The sequence below is a fragment of the Elgaria multicarinata genome, chromosome 8 (assembly GCF_023053635.1).
Source record: "Elgaria multicarinata webbii isolate HBS135686 ecotype San Diego chromosome 8, rElgMul1.1.pri, whole genome shotgun sequence".
In the NCBI taxonomy this organism is placed as follows: domain Eukaryota; kingdom Metazoa; phylum Chordata; class Lepidosauria; order Squamata; family Anguidae; genus Elgaria; species Elgaria multicarinata.
The window spans coordinates 35,959,946-35,972,199 of NC_086178.1; positions in this window are offsets into that span (position 1 = coordinate 35,959,946).

Here is a 12,254-nt window from a genome sequence, read left to right on the forward strand (position 1 = left end):
ATAACAAACCTGAAAAGTGATTCTTAAAAAAAAAAAAAAAAAATCTGTAAGAGCCTTCAGGCATATTGTTGGAAAATCTCTATTTTAGTCAACAGCATGACTGTATCTCCAGATGTCAGAAGAGAGAAAATACTTGTCATCAATGTGTCAAACCCATTAAGGATGCAATCCAGTATTAAACATGAAATCCAGGCCTATTCAAAACAATAGGACTGCTTCTTCTATAAGCTCAAGTAACTTGGAAAGTTACTGAAAATAGCATACACAATCTCTAAGGCAGTATGAGGAATTTGTTTCAGTACATTATTATTTTTTTATCAGAATTCGGCTGGTTTTATTTATTTATTTAAAAATATAGTTCTGGTTCACACCTCCCAGAACTGAACACAGACCCAAATGCAATCTACAGTCAAAGCTTTCAATGTGATTTGTGGACCAAAAAAAAAATGTTTGCAAAAAAACCCATATATTTTAAAAATGTACATTAAAAAATGCATACTTTTGAAACATATACACAACTTACGGATGTCCGTCAAAGAAAATCCAGCCCTTTTAGGGCCCAATGGATTTCCATTGTGACCCTGGTTCAGCTTCTCTTTGAGAGCCAAGGTGAGGTTTGCTCCTGAAATCTGGGACCTTGGTGGGCTGTTGTTGTTGTTGTTGTTAAATGCTGTGTTCTGCAAATTACAGCTGTAATTTGTGTAAATTGCACTTGTAATTTGTAGAACATCATGTTTACCAAAAACAGAGGAAGTGTTTGTGGTTGTGGCACCAATGGTGGTGGCAGAGACTACAAGGAGTTGTTGTTAGCAGCAGCAGGGAGAGAGGGAGGGTTGTGTGGCAGTGATGGTGGTGGTGGCAACAGGGAGAGAGGGCAGCGCCATGGCACAACCTTTCCCTTCCTGTTACCACCCTGCAAAGGCAGAAAATCCACAGGGTGGACTGACTCACTGCAGACTGAGTCGGGCCAGCTAGTGGGTGTCAGATGGGGGCCAAGCCAACACAAGTTTGTTAAGCTTCACTCCTCAAATGGATTTCTCTGATTTCTCTGGCACTGCACAAACGTGTTTTAATGAATGGAAGAAACATGTGTACCTTTCAAAGATCTGCACAACTGATGCTTACATTTGGAAAAGGGCACATGAATGATCATGTGAAAAGAAAAGAAATGGAGGGGAGGGGGGGAGCCCAAAACCTGATATGGATACGAGTCAAAACAAATTTTGAAGCAGAATTCAGAGAACCTTTCCAAGCTCAGGGTTTGTTGATTCACATATCCCTAATGATCTCTATCAATTAACAGACAATATCGACCTTGTAGTACTTCAATGAAAAATGATTGACACTTTTAAAAGTGGATAGACATCAATCAGGGAAGGTATTGTGTGCAGGATGTTCTGTGTGCGGGTGTAGCTTGGACCAGAAGACCCAATAGAACTTTTCAATTAAGCTTATGTGGTTCCCTAAGTGATTCAAGGATAGTTTAGCAAAGTCATGCCAATGCATGGTGACTGTATGGAAAGGAGGACCGGCCTCTTGTATCTTTAACAGTTGTATAGAAAAGTGCATTTCAGCAGGTGTCATTTGTATGCATGCAGCACCTGGTGAAATTCCCTCATCATTACAACAGTAAAAAGCTGCAGGAGCCCTGCCCTCTTGACCAGTTGCAAAAGAGGGCAAGGCTCCTGCATATTTATGAGGAGGAGGGAATTTCACTAGGTGCTACATGCACACGATACCTGCTGAAATTCCTTTTTCTATACAACTGTTAAAGATACAGAAGCCTTGACCTCCTTTCCATATGGTCACCCTATGCCAATAGCTCAAGCAAATTAAACAAATTACAGAGAAAGAAACTGATTTCAATGGAGTGTGTATTTCACTCCCAAGACTTGTTTCTATAGAAAATACATCTTCAGGCTGTGTCCCTTGCATTGCTCCAGTGCAATATCACACCCCAATTTTTGTTGAGGTTGTGGGCAGAAAATCTGGAGCAAATATGTAGGCTTAGGCTATGAAAGTAAGGCTAAGACATGAAATTAGGTTGACCATCCTGTTCTACTGGAGCTAACTAAAGGCCTGTTTGGCCTGTTATAAGACCAGACATAAACATAGCTACTAGCATAGTAGAACTGACCTTTTCAAAACTGAACTCATGATTTTACTTTTTGCAACCTTTTGCAAAAAAGACACTTTGATATCTCGGGAATAATTATGCTCCTGGAGAGATTTTTCTGTGCTCTGAGGTGCTGTTCTTCTTTGCTTCCAATGAAGTTCAAACTCAGTAACAACTAGTTGTATCAACTGAAAAGATTATTCCGTCCACCATTTCACCTTTACAGGGTAAAGTGTCAGAGGTCAATATTTTCTGGCTTGCCCTCATAGGTTCTTGTTAAATGGAATCTCTTCAGAGAGTTTAATAATGTTCCTGAGAGCTAGTGTGTAGTGGTTGTACCGCCAGACTAGAACTGGGGAGATCCAGAATCAAATTCCTACTCAACCACAAAGTTCACTGGGTAACCTTGGGCCTCTTGCTATTGCTCAGTCTAAGCTACTTCACAAGATTGTTGTGACGGCAAAATGAATGCGGAAGAACCATATACAAGGAGCTCATTGGACAAAAAGCAATATAAAAATGAAATAAATAAAACTGACTAGGCAATAGGGCTGGGCTAAAGTATCACCCATGTTAAATGGGGCAAAGGGATGATGGAGTACAAAATGTTTCTCCATTCCAAATGTACTCCTTTTCACTTCTTCTGTGGCTGTTCACAGCCATGGCCTGCTGCTCCTCATCTATGTCCTCTCCCTACCTATCCAATTACATGTTGAATGGTATGGCGTCCCAATTCCTATGTAGCCAATCAGAATTGCCTATCAGAATCATCACTGACAGCAAACATCTTCACAAAATGCTGTGCGGTGCTCTGGGACTTCCATGTGGTATGGGACGAGGCGTTAATGGTCGACCCATATTCTGGTACTCTGCTATAAGCCTGCAGTGCAAAATAGGAAGAGGGTTCATATTGACTTGCCCATGCAGTACAGAAAAGCGTGATGCTCCTTCTGTCCTGTACAATGAGAGACACCATAAGAAGTCTCTCTCAGTCCACCTACGAGGTTGCACAGTTTATGAGGATTGTTTCTTTCAACGATAATATGATTTTTTTTAAAAAAAGCACAGAGAAATATGTTGTTCTTTGTCATGCATGTGTAAATAGTTGTTTGAACACAAATATTCCACCATTGAGCTTTAAGGTCTTCTTCCAAGAGCGGAAACTCTACTTTTAAAAGCATTCTCCTGGAATGTAACATTTTGGATTATAGAAATAAAACTGTGGAGAAAACAGATTTCTATTTCTTGAGCTAGAAGCAATGCATATGATTTGCCCTACTGGTAATGGTTTTGCCTTTCATTCCTCCCCTCAAAAACCAATTAACTGAGAATAGATTAACAGTGTATTTCAATTCTAAAATAATAATTAATTTCTCTCTCTAAATCACACTTATTAGCAGTTGTTAACTGCCTATCAAAGTAATAGCATTTTAAACCATCTAAAAAGATATCTGTGAGATTTTGCAGATCACCACAACATCGGTTTTACCAGCTGGGGAAAAACTGAAAATAGTGACCATTGATTGTGGAAACAACCCCTACATGCACAGATTATATCTGAGTAATGTGGTTAAGCCTGGATTCTTGTTTCACCAACTGCAGCCATCCCCAACTGTGACATAGTGGCGCTTTGCAGTCATTCTGGCAATGACATTTGCTTGCCAAAAGCCGTAGCAGGTACAAATTTGAGGGACAACTAAGATGAAATTTCTCAGAAAAGAATGTTCTGATAATTTTTTTTTGGGGGGGACCTTTTTTGGGGGGAAATCTTTTTTTCTCTTGATCCATTGGATAATTTCAGTCTGCCTCTGGATAATTTTGAGCAAAATGGCCTCCCAAATTTCACTTTTTTAAGTAGGGTAGAGAATTCTGGGTGCAAGTGTGGATCCAAGAACTTTGGACCATAGACAATGGCTTGGATCCATGATCTGCCCTCCATGAGAGGAAGGGGCCTTCCATGAGAAGAAGGGCTCTCCTCACTGAAAGTCCCTCTGTGTGGCTTTTTGGATCCTCCCCCCACATCTCCTCTCATCCCATTCAGGGGACTGGAGGTGTTGCTGTGGGACAGAGGGGGCAAGAAAGTCCACTTCCATCAGCACATTTGATCCAGGGTAAATCTGGATCAAGCCTTTCATACTTAACCCATATATATATATATATATATATATATATATATATATATCCATAATGTCTTCAGTGCTATCCAAGTTAGTTCCAAAAACATAGCTTTACCACCTCTGGTTTTAAAATTTTCATGTCTGAGATCAGGTGGGAGGAGTTCAGCCATGCTATGGCTGAACTCATGCGCAACACTCTAATACCAGTGTTGCGCATGAGTTTGGACTTGCAAAATTATTGTGCTCAGTGTTAATACCTCTGGTTATACTGTTCTGATCCCAGATGTTGAACCCTTTTCCTGATGCAGATGGCATTCCTGAGAAAAAAGACATTGTGTTTCACAATGCGTTACATTTCCTTGAAAAAAAATGCTTCTTGAACTTTTAAGCTTCTTAAAATTGTGCATAGTTGTATATGCATAAATGTGTGTTTGTGTGTATGTGTGTGTGTGTGACACACTCAAAAATACTTATGTCTATATAATAGCTACTGGGATAAATATAGTTTTACTGCCATAATAACATTTCTGTTTTTTTCAAAGAAGATAAGCTTTTGTGAGAAGAGAGGAATGCTCTTAAATAATAGCTAGCAATTCAGAGTTTTCAATCAGAGTGCAGGAAAACCTACCATTAACTTTACAAATGAGAATAAAGTTAAAAGGCTTCTAGCAAATTACCAATGAATCACCAGAATCTGTTTCAGGCTGAGATATTATTCCTAAATTGCTGCCATGATATATAACAAACATTTCCCAGTTGATAATCTATGTTGGTTTCTTTGGTGCTATAACCAGGAAAGTTCAAAGTGGATCACTCGCACAGTTCCATAGAGTTGCCCAGGATTTTAAAAGGAATACCCATAATGGTACAAAGCTATAGGCATTTTATATAGGACACTTCATTGATTCAAAGCTTGTATTCCATCATTTATCCTCATAACAATCCTGTGAGGTCAGCTAATATTGTCCTACTAAAAATATTTAATTTTGCATTGATTGTATATCTGAATTTCTATGTATATCTATAAAATCTAAATATCTTTATCTATGGCCCTTTCTACACCATCCGTTTTTCAAGGGATCATCCCTGGATCATCCCTGTGTATCCAAATAATGCACAGGGGATCCTAGAAGCAGGGAGGGATGATCCCTCCATTTCCCTGGGATAACTGAAACCTCAGTTATCCCGTTTTTACCTGCAGTGCTGGGATAATCCCGAGGACCGCGGGTTGTATGGATGCCCGTCCCAGCTTCTTCCCTCTTTCCCATGAGTAGCAGGGTTCATCAGGGGGAAGGAGCCAGGGCCATCAGGGGTGGGGTTGGGAGGGGGGTCAGCCCTTTTTTTTTACCTTAATTTTTGCTGGAGCAAGAGCGCTCCAGTTCGTTCTTTAAAAAATAAAAATGGCAGCCACAATGGGCGTGACACCCATGATGTCATGTGGCCCATGTGGACTGAGGGCGATGATCCCAGAAGCAGTTAAGTCTAGGATCAGCTTCTCTTCCTCTTTCTACACTTGTAGGTGTAGAAAGGGCCTAAATCTATAAAACTCTGTAAGTTGCCCTATGATCTTTTTGTTATAGGGTAGTATATAATAGGGCTGTGCATGGTCACCCCCGATTCACCTCAGAGGCCATTTTGGAGCCACTGAAATTGCCCTGATTTACCTCAGGGTGCTTCGGAGATTGCCTGCCTTGCCTTGGTGCCAAAGCCTAGGGAAGATTCTGGAGCCCCAGGCAACGTGGCCTTGTGGCCATGCAGCTGGCACCCAGGAAAGACGGGAGCAAGTCTGGATTGGATTCCTGACTCCATGCTCCCCCTCACTCCCCCCAACCCAGAGCTGCTGCCGCTGGGACTTATCTACTCACCTGTCACAGCTGCCACATTGCCCCATTGCTTCCACCATTGCCCCATTGCCACTATGTCCAGGAAATGTGGCTTCCTCATGAGAGTCAGGCAGCAATGTCAAGATATCGCGGGGGCGCTGTTTAACTATATCTATGACCACAAACTACGGTGGTCACAAAGGGCCATTTCCCCTTTACAGCCACCGTAGTTTGTGGCCCAGAGGCCCGTATCTTGAAATCACAGCCTGTGTTTTCCTGGTTGCAGACACCGAATCAGCCCGCCTCACCCCAGTTTCGGAGATTTGGTCTGAGGCAATGCACAGCCCTCATAATAAAAACAGCAACACATTAATCATTTAATATACAATCTAATGTCATTTTAACTTAAGTTTATTTATTCAGAATATGTGGAAACTGACAACTCAGTTATCAACCTAAAAACAGCTAAATACTCAGCACAGCTCTATGGAGTCCCCCCCCCACACACACCCTGCTTTCTCTTATCCTACAGATTTTTGCCACACACACTGTACAACTTTTTGAAACACGAATCTCAGTGACATTAATGGATGCTTGGCTAGCCGATAGAAATCCTCAGTCTGCCATTTGTCTGATTTGCAATCTGAAGTGCAAAGATAAAATCAAGCGATGTAGACTGTTAAATCAGATACATAACCTTTGCCTGTCACAGATCCCTGTCTAGAATGGAGAACTAGTATTTGAGAAGAGACACCATCAGAGTCCATTAGGATTTTGTACCAAGGTAGGGCGGGGGAAAAGGGGGAATCAAACATTTAATGAGCTGGTTTCTACAGAGTAAATTAGAGCTGGACAGTTCATAAGAGGACAAGCTAAGTCCCTACACACTGAGTAAGGCAGGACTAATCATTAACGGGAGTGACAACAAGAAGTGCTTATGGAAGGAAAATAAATCATGTACATGACAACTAGTTTCTGAATTTGTGCATTTGTGTATTTATGTCCATGCAAAAGATATACACGAAGGGCAGAGCAGATCCTTGCATAACTATTCTCCAGCTATTGTATTTGTCTATTGTATGGAATATGGTAAACAAAAAGTAATTGAATGCCTCTTTATATCAGGGTGAATCCACTTAAAATGAGCCACTCCTTTAAGTCATCCCACCCAGCAGCCCTAATTGCATGGAGAGATGAGACAAGACAAGAGGTCTTTAGAGTTCAGCCACACAGTGAGCTGTTTTTTTTGCCACCTTGGCTTCCACATAGTGCCCATTTTGTTCTTATACCCTCACATATCACTCAGCCATCCACAATAAGAGGTTGTTTAATCACTGGGGCATTTAATAGATTTTTAATTCAGTGGGATATGTACATCAATCAGATTTGACACGGTGAGCGTTTAATTATGGATGTTGAGTAGTGGTTCTTGAAAGTATGGCATGCTAGTAATTCATCATAGAGGAGTCATGAAAAATTGTCAAAAAAGATTTGATTGGGTTATTGCAAAAGTTAGGGGACAGGGGAGTCTTTTTGGTTTTTGCAACTCTGAAAAATGGTTGCTTGGCACTGATTAATTTCTACAGCAGAAATAATAGTCAGAACATCATCAACATGCAGAGCTGATTTGGCATCTACAAGAAACTTTTGCCATCTCTCTGAGTGATTGCATTGCATCATAGAACACAACAGATATAAATTAGGCTTCTTTCAACCAAGGACTCAGCCATCTGCCAGTCATCATCTTCAGCCTTACGTTGCCAGCAGCAGATTTATAATAATGAATACTCACAAATTAGACAAGGAGGAGGAATGTCTAAAACATCAGGTAACTAAATTGACCAATGCAGAAGTTAAATGAAGGATTCCACCCAAGGGGAGAACTACTAAAAGTCATCTTAAGTGGCTGTGATCCGGTTTAGATGACACACTAAGCTTTGGTGGTTAAGCACTTTGAGCTAAACATTATGGCTTAGTGTGTCATTTGAACCATTCCTAACCAGGGTGGCTACATAACTACAGTTTAAGCATACTCATTAATCATTGGGTGTGAAAGAGTTAGCAGCCTAATCATGGCTTAGCGTGTTTTATGAACAGGCCCAGTATTAAAAATGGAATGTTAACTGGACCCATTCTGAACTGATAGATAGATCTGTTAGCAGATCTATCTATCTGATACACTCCATATTTCCTAACAGCTTACATAGGGCTTTGTTAGACCTACCTGATAATCCGGTGGTGAGGAGGGGCCAGCCTGCGCTAGAAGTAGTGCGGGCTGTCACTCCTATCCACACATCAGACATGACGGGCTACAGGAAAGCCCTGTCATGTCCGCCATTTTTTCTTAAGTTTTAAAGGAGCCGGATGCGCACAAACGCTCGTGCACTTAGGTAAGTATTTTTTTTTTTTAAAAAAGCATTCTCCCCATTTCCCCTTGCCCCCGACCTCCCCCCCCCCCCGATCTCCCTGGCTCCGATCTCTCCCCGGCTCCGATCTCTCCCTGGTGCTGCTCTTCCTGCCCCCGGCTCCGCTCTTCCCCCCCCCCCCGGCTCCAATCTCCCTGCCCTGGCTCCGATCCCCCTGCCCTGCCCTCGCGTGTAATTGTGGTAGCTGGGAAAAGCGGCGGAATGAGCTACTTGCTCGTGGTCTTGGGCTCAGCCCGAGACTGTGAGAAATACCAGGCTACAAGTATAGCCAAATACCCCAGGGCCAGGCAGGGTTGACCCCTGCCTGACCGTGGGAGCCCCTGTGCATCATCTGGATGCACAGGGGCGAGCCCTGGTGTCAGCCCGGGCTAACTCCTGGTCTAGCAAGGCCCATAGTTGACTATCTCTCCAGTATTGTTCAGATGTATCCTACTAATTACATAGCCTTATAAGCTAGGTCTGGGCAAACTGTGACCCGAGGCCTAATTTTATGCATCCCTCAGCTTAATTTGCAAGTTTTCAATTGGGACTTCTGGAAAGAGTGATCTGGAATAGGTGGGGAGAAAGTTGGAAAATTAGAAAATTGGAGGAGCAGTGAAAGGGGATGGCAGAGAGAGAGAGAGAGAGAGAGAGAGATGGGGTGGCCCCACCTATGTTTGGCTCTGGTCCCACTCACCATTAGAATGTGACTCCCAACAGATTACCCTCAATGGAATGTGGGCTTTGCCAAGAAATTTTATTTATTTGTTTATTTATTTATTTATTAAATTTATATACCTCCCCATAACCAAAGCTCTCTGGGCGGTTTACAAAAAAAGGGGGGGTCCCATCCCTGCCATAAGCTATCCAATGATGTCACATAGTCTAACTCCTTGTCCAAAGACTGACTGGATAGCACAGATCAACCTGCACAATTCAGTCACAAGGCACTGGTCGAAATACTCCCCAAAGAAATAAAGTTTATTCCTATAACCCAGGCTACTTAACTACCATTGAATGAGTGTAACAGTGCTTAGAATAGCAGTTATGATGAAAACTGATAGATTTTTATTTCTGTCATACTTAGAAATGAACTACTTTGATTGACCTGTATATAGAAAACAAAGGTGATTTTCAAATAAAGGTACTGTGAGTATACTGATTAGACAAGTTGTTGCATACTGCAGAGATGACAAACCAACATGGAGAGGGAATTTTCTTTCTCAACAATCCACAATATGCCAATCAATCAGATTTTGATTGTGTGCAAAAACCCATCCATGAAGCCATCACAAAAATACTTTAACTGGGACCCTCTTCATTCTCAACTTCCTGTCCTTGGTTGTGGCTGCCCCTGTTACTGAAGACGACATGAGAAAAACCCAAGGTAATGGCCGCTCTCTCAGGGAAGGGATGAAGAGGCATTTCTCAACCCCATCAGGGCACAATCAACTGAGGTTTCTCTTTCATAAATTGATCAAGTTCTGCTTGAACCCAGAGAGGTTCCTTAGGCACCAAAGGAAGTGATAATTATATAATTTTAACCAAGCTATTCGGTTGCAATAGGGTTTAAAGCACACGCACATGCACACACACTGAGAGCTAAATGGAAAAGAAGTCAAACTTTGAATAAGGGGAGGTTAGCAAACTTCACGTTATCATGTGTATAAGTATTCCTCTACACTTTCTTCCTTTCTTCACAAAGTTCTTCACTTTTTTTGCATATCAAAGCATCCATATTTTGAAATGCAAATTCAATCGACAGATAGAGCTGTATTTTCCAACTACTGCAATTTAATCTCAGAATGAAAATTTTACCAATGCAAATCAGAGTCTGCTTTGGCTACAGAACACATTTACTTTCCTGGTAGCTCAGTTAGGCTTACACATTACAAAAGATGTTTAATGAAAAATGTAAATTTCTCAAGGCACCTGCAGTAAAAGATCTTTTCCCCTTCATTTGACTCAAAGATATATGGAGAGCTTCACTGCTTTTGTAACGTTATCATAGCTGTACATCCTATTTTTTATAAATATATTAAGTATTTGGAATTCAGTTCTTAAGACAGGAAAGATATCCATTTATTTAAGTTTGGAAATTATTCAAGTGATAGGGTTGTCCATTCATTTAACACTGGACTAAGTTCTTGGCTATACCTATGTTCCAAAGAGCTATTTTAGGTTGGGCCCAAGGGTTTGGGTTTCTTCAGATAAGATTTTATTTTTATTTTTTGTAGAGCTGTGTACAAAAGGTCTTTCAAAATTCAGCACTCTATTTGTAAGCAGAGAAATGGGAGAAAACTTTTCACCAAATATCTCCAGGCGGAGGAGAAATTCACTAGGAGGGTTATTGTTGTTTCAGTTAGGATTCACCATTAGCAGCAACAGCAGCAACACTGTTGACAGCTTGGGCATCATTGGCATCCTCCACAATGCCACAAATCTAGTGTCATTTTAAGACATGGTGTGGTGGGAAATGCCACTAAAAATGGAGAATATCCTGAGAAAATTCTGCAAGGCAGACCTTTTTTTCAGGTGGGGGAGGGGTGGGTAAAAACACCTCAGGATTCTTCTCAGAAATTTCAGCTCAGCTGTGCCAGGAAATGTGTGGAAAGTTGAAAATCCAGTGGATAACTAAGTTCTAATCCACAGATTAGTCCAGGATCTGGTCACTTTATGTGGGAGTTCGCTAAGATGAACCAATAGTCTGACTGAGTGCATAAGGCAGTTCACTTTATATAAGAAGTGAGACACTCTACCAGTAGTCCATTGCTCAGAGCCCACAAACACTTGAAGCCAAGCCTGGTGTTCAGTAAATAATGACTTGATCTCTCACTGTTGTTTCCACCAACTCCTTATTTATAGAAAAATGTCCAGGAACTGCAAAGTGCTCTCAGAATATAGATTTCAAATTAGAAGTAGCAGCCATTTGTATTGATAGTCAAGATGACTCAGCTATGGCTTCTGTCTGTATTTTCCACAGATTTGTTATGTCCAGCAGCAATGAGACTGAAGCACTCAAGAGAGTAGAACAACAACGGCAGCCTGCACATCAAAGCGCTTTGATTTTTTTTCTCCTTTTGTAACTTTACAAGACTCAAAAGAAAAGAAAACAGGGAAAGAAAGCTTGTGTTGAACTCCTGGATGACACTTGGGAACAATTGAATGTGATGGAACGGCAACAGAACACACTAACCGGGGGTGGGGTGGGGAGCAAAAAATAAAATGACAGCTCTGATAAATGAAAGTGTTTAACTCCCTGATCAGGTCCAATGGCTCTGGAACAAGGACGGGCATGTTTAAGAGGGCTAATTGTATCTAACAAGCAGAAGTTCTCCAGAGGTGAACTACTCACGTTGTACTGGGTTGGATATTAGGTATGGCAGTGATCTCCACACAAACTCCAATAGTGAAAGAAAGGAAGAAAAGCTTGTAAAATTTGATTCACAATCTGAAATAATACAAGGTTTATGGGAAAGTATAACGTTTATTAATATTTTACACAGGTATTGTAGGCATACAAAAAGCTGGAGGTGCCAATGGTAAGGGGATAGCAAGCCTTGCTATGTTATTCCTTAGTCCCAGTGCATAAACAAATGTAAGATAATAATGAGGAAAGGAATAAAGGAATTGCAGGAGGATATTATGTGTATGTATTTTTCAGCCCACTTCAGGTACAGCTTGGAGTAAGACTCCTGTCTAAGACCTTGGAGATCAGTGTAGACCAGCATTCCACAACCAGGTGCTCTCCAGGTCTTTAGGGGAGGATTCACAGTTCAGTTTGTAGAACTTC